The sequence below is a fragment of the Oncorhynchus masou genome, chromosome 14, assembly GCF_036934945.1.
Source record: "Oncorhynchus masou masou isolate Uvic2021 chromosome 14, UVic_Omas_1.1, whole genome shotgun sequence".
Lineage (NCBI taxonomy): Eukaryota > Metazoa > Chordata > Actinopteri > Salmoniformes > Salmonidae > Oncorhynchus > Oncorhynchus masou.
The window spans coordinates 37593763-37611328 of record NC_088225.1 but is presented as its reverse complement, the minus strand read 5'-3'; the positions used below and the strand labels follow the sequence as shown (position 1 = coordinate 37611328).

At 41.2% G+C, this 17566-nt stretch overlaps 1 pseudogene; it reads left to right on the top strand.

Annotated features, from left to right (window-relative positions):
* The window catches only part of LOC135553895 (RNA binding protein fox-1 homolog 1-like), a 136471-nt pseudogene that overhangs the window by 114521 nt on the left and 4384 nt on the right, over positions 1–17566 (top strand).

Genomic DNA, 17566 nt, shown 5'->3' with positions numbered 1-17566 from the left:
AGTAAATACTACAGTATTCTACAGTAAATACTACAGTGAATAATACAGTATACTACAGTAAGTACTACAGTGAATAATACAGTAAATACTACAGTGAATAATACAGTAAATACTACAGTAAATACTACAGTGAATAATACAGTATTCTACAGTAAATACTACAGTGAATAATACAGTATTCTACAGTAAGTACTACAGTGAATAATACAGTATTATACCGTAAGTACTAGAGTGAATAATACAGTATTCTACAGTAAGTACTACAGTGAATAATACAGTATTCTACAGTAAGTACTACAGTGAATAATACAGTATACTACAGTGAATAATACAGTAAATACTACAGTAAATACTACAGTATTCTACAGTAAGTACTACAGTGAATAATACAGTATACTACAGTGAATACTACAGTGAATAATACAGTATACTACAGTAAATACTACAGTGAATAATACAGTATTCTACAGTAAATACTACAGTGAATAATACAGTATTCTACAGTAAATACTACAGTGAATAATACAGTACGTACTACAGTGAATAATACATTTTCACTGTAGTGTTCTTGCTGACTTTAGTCTGTAAAAACACTATAGTGGACTCTATAGTAAAGTCTGTAAAAACACTACAGTGTATTTATACCATAGAATACTTATCGTATTTTTTGATGTGGGTTTCTCTCTCGCTCTCTACCATATTGAGTGTCTCTCCTTTGTCTCTCTCCCTCTCTGTCTCTCTGCTCTATACCTTCACTCTCTCTCGGCGTTTACCTCTCTCTCACCCTCTCTTTTAGTCGTTTCTACCTGGATCTCTCCCGCTCTCCCTTCTGTCTCTCTCGCTCTATACCTCTCACTCTCTCGCTCTTGGCATTCTACCTCTCCCTGACCCTCTCTCTCGTAACCCTCGCGTTCTACCTGACAAAACACCCAAATCTCATTCTCAGTCTGGTCTCTCTCGTAGTTTATTAGTATAATTCCTTGGTCCAATCAGGAAGGTTGGGACCATAGGTACCCCAGAATCCTCTACAATAATTGTCTGATTAAATCAAATGAGCTTGAAGACAGAGTTTGGCGGTGGAACCAAAGTGAGGGAGTGGGGCAGGAGGAGGGTGTGTCACGTCCTGACCTTTTATTTCCCGTGTTTTGTCTTTATTTAGTATGGTCAGGGTTGAGTTTGGGCAGTCTATGTTTGATTTTCTATGATTTGGGATTTCACAAGTCTTACAGCTGCCAATGGTTCTCAATCAGAGACAACTAATGACACCTGCCTCTGATTGAGAACCATACTAGGGAAACATAGAAGTCCCAAATCATAGAAAATCAAACAGTCCTGCCCACTTCATATTAGGTATGCCTGGGTTTCACTGTGTGTTTGTGGGTGACACCACAGTGCTATCTACTGTTCCATGTTAAATATCTACATCTAACACCACAGTGATCTACTGTTCCATGTTAAATATCTCCATCTAACACCACAGTGCTATCTACTGTTACATGTTAAATATCTACATCTAACACCACAGTGCTATCTACTGTTCCATGTTAAATATCTACTATACATCTAACACCAGTACTGTCTAATGAGAATGACAGAGTGTCACGCCCTGGTTCATATTTTGTGTTTTCTTCATTGGATTTGGTCAGGCCAGGGTGTGGCATGTTTCTGTATGTGACATGTTTTTGTATTGGGATTGACTTAGTGGGGTGTTCTAGATAGTCCTCTATGGCTGTCTGAAGTGGTTCTTAATCAGAGGCAGGTGTTTATCGTTGTCTCTGATTGGGAACCATATTTAGGCAGTCCCATATTCATTTGAGTGTTTCTGGGTGATTGTCCTTATGGCCTTAGTGTCCGTTGTGTATTAGTTTGCTTCATATTAGGCTGTTTCTGGGGAGGACGTTTATTTATTAGTGTTTGTATTTGGATTAACAGTCCTCTCTGTTTATTAAACATGGATCGCAATCTACACGCCGCATTTTGGTCCGACTCTCCTTCACACCTAGAAAACCGTAACACAGAGCTAAGTGACAAAACAAGCAAATATAGTGTAGAGAATGGTTTTACAGTCTAAATATATTTTCCGTAACCAAAGAATGCATAGAAATAGCGCACATAGAACATATCTACCAATGAGAATGACAGAGCTGTAACTCACATTTCTATGTCCATTTTGTTGGGTGGCCCAGCTCTGAGGTATTGAAACCTGGTTACATTCTGAGAGGTTGTTTTGAGGCCTTTTCAGCCCAGGGAGTTGGGGGGGATTTGAAAAGCTAACAGGTCTTGTCTTTTTGAACATGTTTACAGGGGCCAATGTCATTAGAGAGTGAGAGTAACGTCCTCCTCTGCTTCATATTGACATGTTTCTGGGGAGGACTGTTAGAGAGAGAGTAACAGTCCTCTCTGCTTCATATTAACATGTTTCTGGGGAGGACTGTGAGAGAGAGAGAGTAACAGTCCTCTCTGCTTCATATTGACATGTTTCTGGGGAGGACTGTGAGAGAGAGAGAGAGTAACAGTCCTCTCTGCTTCATATTAACATGTTTCTGGGGAGGACTGTTAGAGAGAGAGAGAGAGAGAGTAACAGTCCTCTCTGCTTCATATTGACATGTTTCTGGGGAGGACTGTTAGAGAGAGAGTAACAGTCCTCTCTGCTTCATATTAACATGTTTCTGGGGAGGACTGTTAGAGAGAGAGAGAGTAACAGTCCTCTCTGCTTCATATTGACATGTTTCTGGGGAGGACTGTTAGAGAGAGAGAGAGTAACAGTCCTCTCTGCTTCATATTGACATGTTTCTGGGGAGGACTGTTAGAGAGAGAGTAACAGTCCTCTCTGCTTCATATTGACATGTTTCTGGGGAGGACTGTGTGAGAGAGAGAGAGTAACAGTCCTCTCTGCTTCATATTGACATGTTTCTGGGGAGGACTGTTAGAGAGAGAGAGAGTAACAGTCCTCTCTGCTTCATATTGACATGTTTCTGGGGAGGACTGTGAGAGAGAGAGTAACAGTCCTCTCTGCTTCATATTGACATGTTTCTTGGGAGGACTGTGAGAGAGAGAGAGTAGCAGTCCTCTCTGCTTCATATTGACATGTTTCTGGGGAGGACTGTTAGAGAGAGAGAGAGTAACAGTCCTCTCTGCTTCATATTGACATGTTTCTGGGGAGGACTGTGAGAGAGAGAGAGTAACAGTCCTCTCTGCTTCATATTGACATGTTTCTGGGGAGGACTGTGAGAGAGAGAGTAACAGTCCTCTCTGCTTCATATTGACATGTTTCTGGGGAGGACTGTTAGAGAGAGAGTAACAGTCCTCTCTGCTTCATATTGACATGTTTCTGGGGAGGACTGTGAGAGAGAGAACAGTAACAGTCCTCAGTCCTGCTTCATATTGACATGTTTCTGGGGAGGACTGTGAGAGAGAGAGTAACAGTCCTCTCTGCTTCATATTGACATGTTTCTGGGGAGGACTGTTAGAGAGAGAGAGAGAGTAACAGTCCTCTCTGCTTCATATTGACATGTTTCTGGGGAGGACTGTTAGAGAGAGAGAGAGAGCAGTCCTCTCTGCTTCATATTGACATGTTTCTGGGGAGGACTGTTAGAGAGAGAGAGTAACAGTCCTCTCTGCTTCATATTGACATGTTTCTGGGGAGGACTGTGAGAGAGAGAGAGTAACAGTCCTCTCTGCTTCATATTGACATGTTTCTGGGGAGGACTGTGAGAGAGAGAGAGAGTAACAGTCCTCTCTGCTTCATATTGACATGTTTCTGGGGAGGACTGTGAGAGAGAGAGAGTAACAGTCCTCTCTGCTTCATATTGACATGTTTCTGGGGAGGACTGAGAGAGAGAGGAGTAACAGTCCTCTCTGCTTCATATTGACATGTTTCTGGGGAGGACTGTTAGAGAGAGAGAGAGAGTAACAGTCCTCTCTGCTTCATATTGACATGTTTCTGGGGAGGACTGTTAGAGAGAGAGAGTAACAGTCCTCTCTGCTTCATATTGACATGTTTCTGGGGAGGACTGTTAGAGAGAGAGAGTAACAGTCCTCTCTGCTTCATATTGACATGTTTCTGGGGAGGACTGTGAGAGAGAGAGAGTAACAGTCCTCTCTGCTTCATATTGACATGTTTCTGGGGAGGACTGTGAGAGAGAGAGAGAGTAACAGTCCTCTCTGCTTCATATTGACATGTTTCTGGGGAGGACTGTTAGAGAGAGAGAGTAACAGTCCTCTCTGCTTCATATTGACATGTTTCTGGGGAGGACTGTGAGAGAGAGGAGTAGCAGTCCTCTCTGCTTCATATTGACATGTTTCTGGGGAGGACTGTGAGAGAGAGAGAGTAACAGTCCTCTCTGCTTCATATTGACATGTTTCTGGGGAGGACTGTTAGAGAGAGAGAGAGTAACAGTCCTCTCTGCTTCATATTGACATTTACTATGCTTCAGATTCTATACTTTTCTTATTAAATCCTTTGTCCCATCCTCTCCTCCACATCATCCCTCTTTCTCCCTATACCTCTTCATTTTATAGTCTACCCCTCCAGCTCTAAATCATCCTCTTTCTCCCTATACCTCTTCATTTTATAGTCTACCCCTCCAGCTCTAAATCATCCTCTTTCTCCCTATACCTCTTCATTTTATAGTCTACCCCTCCAGCTCTGAATCATCCTCTTTCTCCCTATACCTCTTCACTTTATCCTCTACCCCTCCAGCTCTAAATCATCCTCTTTCTCCCTATACCTCTTCATTTTATCCTCTACCCCTCCAGCTCTAAATCATCCTCTTTCTCCCTATACCTCTTCATTTTATCCTCTACCCCTCCAGCTCTAAATCATCCTCTTTCTCCCTATACCTCTTCATTTTATCCTCTACCCCTCTATCTCTGAATCATCCTCTTTCTCCCTATACCTCTTCATTTTATCCTCTACCCCTCCAGCTCTAAATCATCCTCTTTCTCCCTATACCTCTTCATTTTATAGTCCCCTCCAGCTCTAAATCATCCTCTTTCTCCCTATACCTCTTCATTTTATAGTCTAAGCTCAAATCATCCTCTTTCTCCCTATACCTCTTCACTTTATCCTCTACCCCTCCAGCTCTAAATCATCCTCTTTCTCCCTATACCTCTTCATTTTATAGTCTACCCCTCCAGCTCTAAATCATCCTCTTTCTCCCTATACCTCTTCATTTTATAGTCTACCCCTCCAGCTCTAAATCATCCTCTTTCTCCCTATACCTCTTCATTTTATAGTCTACCCATCTATCTCTGAATCATCCTCTTTCTCCCTATACCTCTTCACTTTATAGTCTTCCCCTCTCCTCCCTCCCCAGATCTCCCCTCAGAAAGCACAGTGCTATTGTGAATCTTGTCTTCTCTTGCAGAAATAATTTGGTCCTCCTTGCAGCAGATGAAATGTCTTGTAACACCTCTACAGGTAATCATAAATACAGAGAGATATAGAATACAACTCAGTATCAAATCACATCACCCCACCCCTCTCTATCTCTCCCTCTATCTCTCTCTCTCTCGCCCAATCTCTCTCTCTCTCTCGCTCTATCGCTCTCTATCTCTATCTCTCTCCCATTTTATCTCTCTCTCTCCCTCTCTCACCCATTCTCGCTCTCTAGCTCTCTCTCCCATTCTCTCTCTCTCTCTCTTTCTCTTTCTCTCCCGCTCTATCGCTCTCTATCTCTCTCTCCCTCTCTCTCTCCCATTCTCTCTCTCTCTCTCTCTCTTTCTCTCTCGCTCTATCGCTCTCTCTCTCTCTCTCTCCCATTCTATCTCTCTCTCCCTCACTCTCTCCCATTCTATCTATCTCTCTATCTCTCTTTCTTTCTTGCTCTATCACTCTCTACCTCTCTCTCTCCCATTCTATCTCTCTCTCCCATGCTCTCTCTCTCTCTCTCTCTCTCTCTCTCTCACTCTATCGCTCTCTATCTCTCTCTCTCTCTCTCCCATTCTACCTCTCTCTCTCCCATTCTCTCTCTCTCTCCCCCCCTCTCTCTCTCTCTCTCTCTCTCTCTCTCTCTCTCTCTCTTCTATCCCTCTCTCTCTCTCTCTCTCTCTTCTATCCCTTTCTCTCTCTCTCTCTCTCTCTCTCTCTCTCTCTCTCTCTCTCTCTCTCTCCCTTTCTCTCTCTTTCTCTCTCCCTCTCTCTCTCTCTTTTCTCCCTCTGTCTATCTCTCTCTGTCTCTTATCCTCACCGTAGCAGTTATTACAACTGGTGTCATGATGTCTCATAGCAGGCCCTTCGTAGAGCTTCGTAGAGCAGGATTTACTATTTCATTAGCAGTTATTACAACTGGTGTCATGATGTCTCATAGCAGGCCCTGTCATAGTTGTCATGAACAGGATTTACTATGTCATAAGCAGGTATAACAACTGGTGTCATGATGTACTATGTCATAAGCAGTTATAACAACTGGTGTCATGATTTACTATGTCATAAGCAGTTATAACAACTGGTGTCATGATTTACTATGTCATAAGCAGTTATAACAACTGGTGTCATGATTTACTATGTCATAAGCAGTAATAACAACTGGTGTCATGATTTACTATGTCATAAGCAGTTAAAACAACTGGTGTCATCTATGACTGATGATCTATCAGGAACCAGTATTAGTGCTAAACTACTGTTAGTAGAGACTGTAGGTCAGTATAGTAGAGACTGCAGGTCAGTGTAGTAGAGACTGTACTGTAGGTCAGTATAGTAGATGCAGGTCAGTATAGGTCAGTATAGTAAAGACAGTACTGTAGGTCAGGATGGTAGAGCCTGTTCTGTAGGTCAGTATAGTAGAGACTCTACTGTAGGTCAGTATAGTAGATACTGTAGGTCAGTATAGTAGAGACTGCAGGTCAGTATAGTAGATACTGTAGGTCAGTATAGTAGAGACTGTAGGTCAGGATGGTAGAGACTGCAGGTCAGTGTAGTAGAGACTGTACTGTAGGTCAGTATAGTAGATACTGTAGGTCAGTATAGTAGAGACTGCAGGTCAGTGTAGTAGAGACTGTACTGTAGGTCAGTATAGTAAAGACTGCAGGTCAGTATAGTAAAGACGGCAGGTCAGTATAGTAAAGACAGTACTGTAGGTCAGTATAGTAGAGCCTGTTCTGTAGGTCAGTATAGTAGAGACTGTAGGTCAGTATAGAAGAGACTGTAGGTCAGTATAGTAGAGATTGCAGGTCAGTATAGTAGAGACTGTAGGTCAGTATAGTAGAGACTGCAGGTCAGTGTAGTAGAGACTGTACTGTAGGTCAGTATAGTAAAGACTGCAGGTCAGTATAGTAAAGACGGCAGGTCAGTATAGTAAAGACAGTACTGTAGGTCAGTATAGTAAAGACTGCAGGTCAGTATAGTAAAGACTGTAGGTCAGTATAGTAGAGACTGTACTGTAGGTCAGTATAGTAGAGCCTGTTCTGTAGGTCAGTATAGTAGAGACTCTACTGTAGGTCAGTATAGTAGAGACTGCAGGTCAGTATAGTAGATAGTAGGTCAGTATAGTAGATACTGTACTGCAGGTCAGTATGGTAGAGACTGCAGGTCAGTATAGTAAAGACTGCAGGTCAGTATAGTAAAGACACTGTAGGTCAGTATAGTAGAGACTGTACTGTAGGTCAGTATAGTAGAGACTGTACTGTAGGTCAGTATAGTAGAGCCTGTTCTGTAGGTCAGTATAGTAGAGACTGTAGGTCAGTATAGTAGAGATTGCAGGTCAGTATAGTAGGTAGGTCAGTATAGTAGATACTGTACTGCAGGTCAGTATAGTAGAGACTGCAGGTCAGTATAGTAAAGACTGCAGGTCAGTATAGTAAAGACTGTACTGTAGGTCAGTATAGTAGAGACTGTACTGTAGGTCAGTATAGTAGAGACTGTATGTCAGTATAGTAGGTCAGTATAGTAGATACTGTACTGCAGGTCAGTGTGGTAGAGACTGTACTGTAGGTCAGTATAGTAGAGACTGTACTGTAGGTCAGTATAGTAGAGACTGTACTGTAGGTCAGTATAGTAGAGACTGTACTGTAGGTCAGTATGGTAGAGACTGTAGGTCAGTATAGTAGATACTGTACTGTAGGTCAGTATAGTAGAGACTGTTCTGTAGGTCAGTATAGTAGAGACTGTACTGTAGGTCAGTATAGTAGAGACTGTACTGTAGGTCAGTATAGTAGAGACTGTAGGTCAAGTCAGTAGGTAGAGACTGTAGGTCAGTATATAGTAGAGACTGTAGGTCAAGTCAGTGTAGTAGAGACTGCAGGTCAGTATAGTAGATACTGTACTGTCGGTCAGTATAGTAGAGACTGTAGGTCAGTATAGTAGAGACTCTGTAGGTCAGTATAGAGGAGACTGTGGGTCAGTCAGTGTGGTAGAGACTGTACTGTAGGTCAGTATAGTAGAGACTGTACTGTCAAGTCAGTATAGTAGAGACTGTACTGTAGGCCAGTATAGTAGAGATTGTAGGTCAGTATAGTAGAGACTGTACTGTAGGTCAGTATAGTAGAGACTGTACTGTAGGTCAGTATAGTAGAGACTGTAGGTCAGTATAGTAGAGACTGTACTGTAGGTCAGTATGGTAGAGACTGTACTGTAGGTCAGTATAGTAGAGACTGTACTGTAGGTCAGTATAGTAGAGACTGTAGATCAGTATAGTAGAGACTGTAGGTCAGTATAGTAGAGACTGTAGGTCAGTATAGTAGAAACTGACTATAGTAGAGACTGCAGGTCAGTATAGTAGAGACTGTACTGTAGGTCAGTATAGTAGAGACTGCAGGTCACTGTAGGACTCAGGTCAGTATAGTAGATACTGTAGGTCAGTATAGTAGAGACTGTACTGTAGGTCAGTATAGTAGAGACTGTACTGTAGGTCAGTATAGTAGAGACAGTAGGTCAGTATGGTAGAGACTGTAGATTGATATAGCAGAGACTCCACTGTAGGTCAGTATGGTAGAGACCCTACTGTAGGTCAGTATGGTAGAGACTGTACTGTAGGTCAGCATGGTAGAGACTGTACTGAAGGTCAGCATGGTAGAGACTGTACTGTAGGTCAGTATGGTAGAGACTGTACTGTAGGTCAGTATGGTAGAGACTGTACTGTAGGTCAGCATGGTAGAGACTGTACTGGAGGTCAGCATGGTAGAGACTGTACTGTAGGTCAGCATGGTAGAGACCTTACTGTAGGTCAGTATGGTAGAGACTATAGGTCAGTATGATAGAGACTGTAGGTCAGTATAGTAGAGACTGTACTGTAGGTCAGTATTGTAGAGACTGTAGGTCAGTATAGTAGAGACTGTAGGTCAGTATAGTAGAGACTGTACTGAAGGTCAGTATGGTAGAGACCGTAGGTCAGTATGTAGAGACTGTACTGTTAGTCAGTAGTAGAGACTGTACTAGGTCAGTATGGTAGAGACTGTACTGTAGGTCAGTATGGTAGAGACTGTACTGTAGGTCAGTTTGGTAGAGACTGTAGGTCAGAATGGTAGATACTGTACAGTATGGTAGAGACTGTCAGTATGGTAGAGACTGTACTGTAGGTCAGTATGGTAGAGACTGTACTGTAGGCCAGTATAGTCGAGACTGTACTGTAGGTCTGTATAGTAGAGACTGTACTGTAGGTCAGTATAGTAGAGACTGTACTGTAGGTCAGTATAGTAGAGACTGTAGGTCAGTATAGTAGAGACTGTAGGTCAGTATGGTAGAGACTGTCGGTCAGTATAGTAGAGACTGTAGGTCAGTATGGTAGAGACTGTACTGTAGGTCAGTATAGTAGACTACTGTACAGTGTCGAGGTAAGTCATATGGTAGAGACTGTACTGTAGGTCAGTATAGTAGAGACTACTGTAGGTCAGTATAGTCGAGACTGTAGGTCAGTATGGTAGAGACTGTACTGTAGGTCAGTGTAATAGAGACTACTGTAGGTCAGTATGGTAGAGACTGTACTGTAGGTCAGTATAGTAGAGACTGTACTGTAGGTCAGTGTAATAGAGACTACTGTAGGTCAGTATGGTAGAGACTGTACTGTAGGTCAGTATAGTAGAGACTGTACTGTAGGTCAGTATAGTAGAGACTGTACTGTAGGTCAGTGTAATAGAGACTACTGTAGGTCAGTATGGTAGAGACTGTACTGTAGGTCAGTATAGTAGAGACTGTAGGTCAGTATGGTAGAGACTGTAGTTTAGTAATGTAGAGACTGTAGGTCAGTATAGTAGAGACTGTACTGTAGGTCAGTATAGTAGAGACTGTACTGTAGGTCAGTATAGTAGAGACTGTTCTGTAGGTCAGTATAGTAGAGACTCTACTGTAGGTCAGTATAGTAGAGACTGTACTGTAGGTCAGTGTAATAGAGACTACTGTAGGTCAGTATGGTAGAGACTGTACTGTAGGTCAGTATAGTAGAGACTGTACAGTATGGTAGGTCTGTACTGTTGGTCAGTATATTAGAGACTGTACTGTAGGTCAGTATAGTAGACTGTAATCAGTATGAGACTGTACTGTAGGTCAGTATAGTAGAGACTGTAGGTCTGTATATTAGAGACTGTTCTGTAGGTCAGTATAATAGAGACTGTAGGTCAGTATAGTAGAGACTGTACCTTAGGTCAGTATAGTAGAGACTACTGTAGGTCAGTATAGTAGAGACTGTATTGTAGGTCAGTATAGTAGAGACTGTTCTGTAGGTCAGTATAGTAGAGACTCTACTGTAGGTCAGTATAGTAGAGACTGTACTGTAGGTCAGTGTAATAGAGACTACTGTAGGTCAGTATGGTAGAGACTGTAGGTCAGTATGGTAGAGACTCTACTGTAGGTCAGTATAGTAGAGACTGTACTGTCGGTCAGTATAGTAGAGACTGTAGGTCAGTATAGTAGAGACTGTAGGTCAGTATAGTAGAGACTGTAGGTCAGTATATAGAGACTGTAGGTCAGTATAGTAGGACTGTAGTATAGTAGAGACTGTACTGTAGGTCAGTATAGTAGAGACTGTACTGTAGGTCAGTATAGTAGAGACTGTTCTGTAGGTCAGTATAGTAGAGACTGTTCTGTAGGTCAGTATAGTGGAGACTGTACTGTAGGTCAGTATAGTAGAGACTGTTCTGTAGGTCAGTATAGTAGAGACTGTACTGTCGGTCAGTATATAGAGACTGTACTGTAGGTCAGTATAGTAGAGACTGTACTGAAGGTCAGTATAGTAGAGACTGTAGGTCAGTATAGTAGAGACTGTACTGTAGGTCAGTATAGTGGAGACTGTACTGTAGGTCAGTATAGTAGAGACTGTTCTGTAGGTCAGTATAGTAGAGACTGTACTGTAGGCCAGTATAGTAGAGACTGTACTGTAGGTCAGTATAGTAGAGACTGTACTGTAGGTCAGTATAGTAGAGACTGTACTGTAGGTCAGTATAGTAGAGACTGTAGGTCAGTATAGTAGAGACTGTACTGTAGGTCAGTATAGTGGAGACTGTACTGTAGGTCAGTACAGTAGAGACTGTAGGTCAGTATAGTAGAGACTGTACTGTAGGTCAGTGTAGTAGAGACTGTACTGTAGGTCAGTATAGTAGAGACTGTACTGTAGGCCAGTATAGTAGAGACTGTACTGTAGGTCAGTGTAGTAGAGACTGTAGGTCAGTATGAGATACTGTACTGTAGGTCAGTATAGTAGAGACTGTACTGTAGGTCAGTATAGTAGAGACTGTACTGTAGGTCAGTATAGTAGAGACTGTACTGTAGGTCAGTATAGTAGAGACTGTACTGTAGGTCAGTATAGTCGAGACTGTAAGTCAGTATGGTAGAGACTGTACTGTAGGTCAGTATAGTAGAGACTGTAGGTCAGTATGGTAGAGACTGTACTGTAGGTCAGTATAGTAGAGACTGTACTGTAGGTCAGTATAGTAGAGACTGTAGGTCAGTATAGTAGAGACTGTACTGTAGGTCAGTATAGTCAAGACTGTAAGTCAGCATGGTAGAGACTGTACTGTAGGTCAGTATAGTAGAGACTGTACTGTAGGTCAGTATAGTAGAGACTGTACTGTAGGTCAGTATAGTAGAGACTGTAGGTCAGTATAGTAGAGACTGTACTGTAGGTCAGTATAGTCGAGACTGTAAGTCAGTATGGTAGAGACTGTACTGTAGGTCAGTATAGTCGAGACTGTAAGTCAGTATGGTAGAGACTGTACTGTAGGTCAGTATAGTAGAGACTGTACTGTAGGTCAGTATAGTAGAGACTGTAGGTCAGTATAGTAGAGACTGTACTGTAGGCCAGTATAGTAGAGACTGTACTGTATGTCAGTATAGTAGAGACTGTACTGTAGGTCAGTATAGTGGAGACTGTACTGTAGGTCAGTATAGTGGAGACTGTACTGAAGGTCAGTATAGTAGAGACTGTACTGTAGGTCAGTATAGTGGAGACTGTACTGAAGGTCAGTATAGTAGAGACTGTACTGTAGGTCAGTATAGTAGAGACTGTACTGTAGGTCAGTATAGTAGAGACTGTTCTGTAGGTCAGTATAGTAGAGACTGTACTGTAGGTCAGTATAGTAGAGACTGTACTGTAGGTCAGTATAGTAGAGACTGTAGGTCAGTATAGTAGAGACTGTAGGTCAGTATGGTAGAGACTGTAGGTCAGTATAGTAGAGACTGTACTGTAGGTCAGTATAGTAGAGACTGTACTGTAGGTCAGTATAGTAGAGACTGTACTGTAGGTCAGTATAGTAGAGACTGTACTGTAGGTCAGTATAGTAGAGACTGTACTATAGGTCAGTATAGTAGAGACTGTACTGAAGGTCAGTGTAGTAGAGACTGTACTATAGGTCAGTATAGTAGAGACTGTAGGTCAGTATGGTAGAGACTGTAGGTCAGTATAGTAGAGACTCTACTGTAGGTCAGTATAGTAGAGACTGTACTGTAGGTCAGTATAGTAGAGACTGTACTGTAGGTCAGTATAGTAGAGACTGTACTGTAGGTCAGTATAGTAGAGACTGTACTATAGGTCAGTATAGTAGAGACTGTACTGAAGGTCAGTGTAGTAGAGACTGTACTATAGGTCAGTATAGTAGAGACTGTAGGTCAGTATGGTAGAGACTGTAGGTCAGTATAGTAGAGACTCTACTGAAGGTCAGTATAGTAGAGACTGTACTGTAGGTCAGTATAGTAGAGACTGTACTGTAGGTCAGTATAGTAGAGACTGTACTGTAGGTCAGTATAGTAGAGACTCTACTGAAGGTCAGTATAGTAGAGACTGTACTGTAGGTCAGTATAGTAGAGACTGTACTGTAGGTCAGTATAGTAGAGACTGTACTGTAGGTCAGTATAGTAGAGACTGTACTGTAGGTCAGTATAGTAGAGACTGTAGGTCAGTATAGTAGAGACTGTACTGTAGGTCAGTATAGTAGAGACTGTACTGTAGGTCAGTATAGTAGAGACTGTACTGTAGGTCAGTATAGTAGAGACTGTAGGTCAGTATAGTAGAGACTGTACTGTAGGTCAGTATAGTGAGACTGTACTGTAGGTCAGTATAGTGGAGACTGTACTGTAGGTCAGTATAGTAGAGACTGTAGGTCAGTATAGTAGAGACTGTAGGTCAGTATAGTAGAGACTGTACTGTAGGTCAGTATAGTAGAGACTGTAGGTCAGTATAGTAGAGACTGTAGGTCAGTATAGTAGAGACTGTACTGTAGATCAGTATATAGAGACTGTACTGTAGGTCAGTATAGTGGAGACTGTACTGTAGGTCAGTATAGTAGAGACTGTAGGTCAGTATAGTAGAGACTGTACTGTAGGTCAGTATAGTAGAGACTGTACTGTAGGTCATGTCGTAGAGTCTTTCGGTCAGTATAATAGAGCAGGTTGGTGAGACTGTGAAGAACAACATCCAAATGTATTGGGGATTAACACACATACACACGCACACACACATACACAATGTCCAAAACGAATGGGAATTAACTGAGCCTAATCGCACAGCGCTGGGCCCGTATGCAAATCATCTTATTTATATTTGCAAGCCAGGCTGCTGATTGGCTGTTATCAGTGTGCGCGGGCAGTCAGGCTCAGAGGGGAGATTAGAGCTCTGCTATCGCCAACGCTTCTGCTCACTGCCCCTCGGAACTCTGGGATATGGAACCGCTCTCTGGGGTTTTTAGTTTTACGATGTCTGACTGTCTCTCTCTCTGTGTCTGTCTCTCTCTGTGTCTTTGTGTCTCTCTGTCTCTCTGTCTGTCTGTCTGTCTGTCTGTCTGTCTGTCTGTCTACTTTCATTCTTTCTCTCTAACTGTTCTACCTCTCTATCTCTGTCCCACTCACTCTTGTTATTTTTGTCAGTCTGCACGTTCTCTTTCTTTGTCTGTCTGTCTGTCTGTCTGTCTGTCTGTCTGTCTGTCTGTCTGTCTCTCTCAATATGAAAATGTAACCAATCCTTTTCTTGTTAGTGTAAAACCTGCTCTTATTCACTATGACATGTACAGCCAACGTCATTCTATGTTTTAATGCCTTATCAAACATATTGAGATGTAGTAGTGAAGGAGGTTATTACCTTTTTTGATGTCTTGGAGAATATTTGCAGTCACAGATTCAAAGTTGTTTCATACATTCACAGATGCTGAGTCTTCTGTTTCTGCACTGAGATGGCTGTTACATGTAACAGTGTTTCATACATTCACAGATGCTGAGTCTTCTGTTTCTGCACTGAGATGGCTGTTACATGTAACAGTGTTTCATACATTCACAGATGCTGAGTCCTCTGTTTCTGCACTGAGATGGCTTTTACATGTAACAGTGTTTCATACATTCACAGATGCTGAGTCCTCTGTTTCTGCACTGAGATGGCTGTTACATGTAACAGTGTTTCATACATTCACAGATGCTGAGTCCTCTGTTTCTGCACTGAGATGGCTGTTACATGTAACAGTGTTTCATACATTCACAGATGCTGAGTCTTCTGTTTCTGCACTGAGATGGCTGTTACATGTAACTGTGTTTCATACATTCACAGATGCTGAGTCCTCTGTTTCTGCACTGAGATGGCTGTTACGTGTAACAGTGTTTCATACATTCACATGGCACTGAGATGGCTGTTACATGTAACAGTGTTTCAGATGCTGAGTCTTCTGTTTCTGCACTGAGATGGCTGTTACATGTAACAGTGTTTCATACATTCACAGATGCTGAGTCCTCTGTTTCTGCACTGAGATGGCTGTTACATGTAACAGTGTTTCATACATTCACAGATGCTGAGTCTTCTGTTTCTGCACTGAGATGGCTGTTACATGTAACTGTGTTTCATACATTCACAGATGCTGAGTCCTCTGTTTCTGCACTGAGATGGCTGTTACGTGTAACAGTGTTTCATACATTCACAGATGCTGAGTCTTCTGTTTCTGCACTGAGATGGCTGTTACATTTATCTTTGACTCTATTCAAATGAATCCTAAGAGTTACAGAACACGTACAAGACATGGATGTACTGTGTGTGTGTTTATGTGTGTGTGTGTGTGTGTCTGGTTTTGATGATGGGCACTGATGGTGTTTGTTGTTGTCTCGTGTTTCCATAGTTACGGACCAGTATATGCTGCGGAACCCTACAACCACCCACTTGCTCCAGCAGCCACATACAGCATTGGTGCCATGGTAAAATACACACTCACACCCTGTCTCTCTCTCTCTCTCTCTCTCTCTCTCTGTCTCTGTCTCTCTCCCTCTCTGTCTCTCTCTCTCATCCTATCTGTCTCTCTCTGTCTCTCTCTCTTCTCTCTCTGTCTCTGTCTCTCTCTGTCTCTCTCTGTCTCTCGCTCTCCTCTCGCTGTCTCTCTCTGTCTCTCTCTCTCTCTGTCTCTCTCTCTCTGTCTCCTCTTCATCATCTCTCTCTGTCTCCTCTTCCTCCTCTCTCGCTGACTCCTCTTCCTCCTCTCTCTCTGTCTCCTCCTCTTCCTCCTCTCTCAATTCAATTCAAGGGGCTTTATTGGCATGGGAAAACATGTGTTAACAGACAGACACATCTACTCCGCTAACACAAGATTCCGTCATTCACAACAAAAAGAGCACGCTGTTGATGTTGTTGTTACTGATGCTGTTATGTGATGTCTCCATGTATTAACCCATTGTTTCTCACCCCTCTGAGTAGCCCCTGGCATGATGGCCTGGCATGATGGCCTGGCATGATGGCCTGGCATGTCTGCTGGCATGACTGGGTGCACGCTGCATGTGGGGGGGGCCATGTCATCCCACTGGGTTTGTAACGGTAACCTAACAAACGGTAAATGGCAGATAGTTGGTCAGGATGTAGTGTGTGGAGGGTATTCTACACACTTCACAAGTAGACTTAGACAAGTGCTTTACATATACAGTACATATCTTTACATATACAGTACATATACAGTACATATCTTTACATATACAGTACATATCTTTACATATACAGTACTTATACAGTACATATCTTTACATATACAGTACATATCTTTACATATACAGTACATATCTTTACATATACAGTACATATACAGTACATATCTTTACATATACAGTACATATCTTTACATATACAGTACATATACAGTACGTATCTTTACATATACAGTACATATACAGTACATATCTTTACATATACAGTACATATCTTTACATATACAGTACATATACAGTACATATCTTTACATATACCGTACATATCTGTACATATACAGTACATATACCGTACATATCTTTACATATACAGTACATATACAGTACATATCTTTACATATACAGTACATATCTTTACATATACAGTACATATCTTTACATATACAGTACATATACAGTACATATCTTTACATATACAGTACATATCTTTACATATACAGTACATATCTTTACATATACAGTACATATACAGTACATATCTTTACATATACAGTACATATACCTTACATATCTTTACATATACAGTACATATACAGTACATATCTTTACATACACAGTACATATATTCACATATATTTGCATATACAGTACATATCTTTATATATACAGTACATATCTTTACATATACAGTACATATACAGTACATATCTTTACATATACAGTACATATACAGTACATATCTTTATATATACAGTACATATATTTACATATACAGTACATATACAGTACATATCTTTATATATACAGTACATATCTTTACATATACAGTATATACACTACATATCTTTACATATACAGTACATATCTAGTACATACACAGTACATATAGAGTGCATATCTTTACATATACAGTACTTATACAGTACATCTCTTTACATATACAGTACTTATACAGTACATCTCTTTACATATACAGTACATATACACTACATATCTTTACATATACAGTACATATGCAGTACATATACAGAACATATCTTTACATATACAGTAAATATAGAGTACATATAGTACATATATTTATATATACAGTACATATCTTTACATATACAGTACATATACACTACATATCTTTACATATACAGTACATATACAGTACATATCTTTAAATATACCGTACATATCTTTACATGTACAGTACATATACAGTACATATCTTTACATATATAGTACATATCTTTACATATACAGTACATA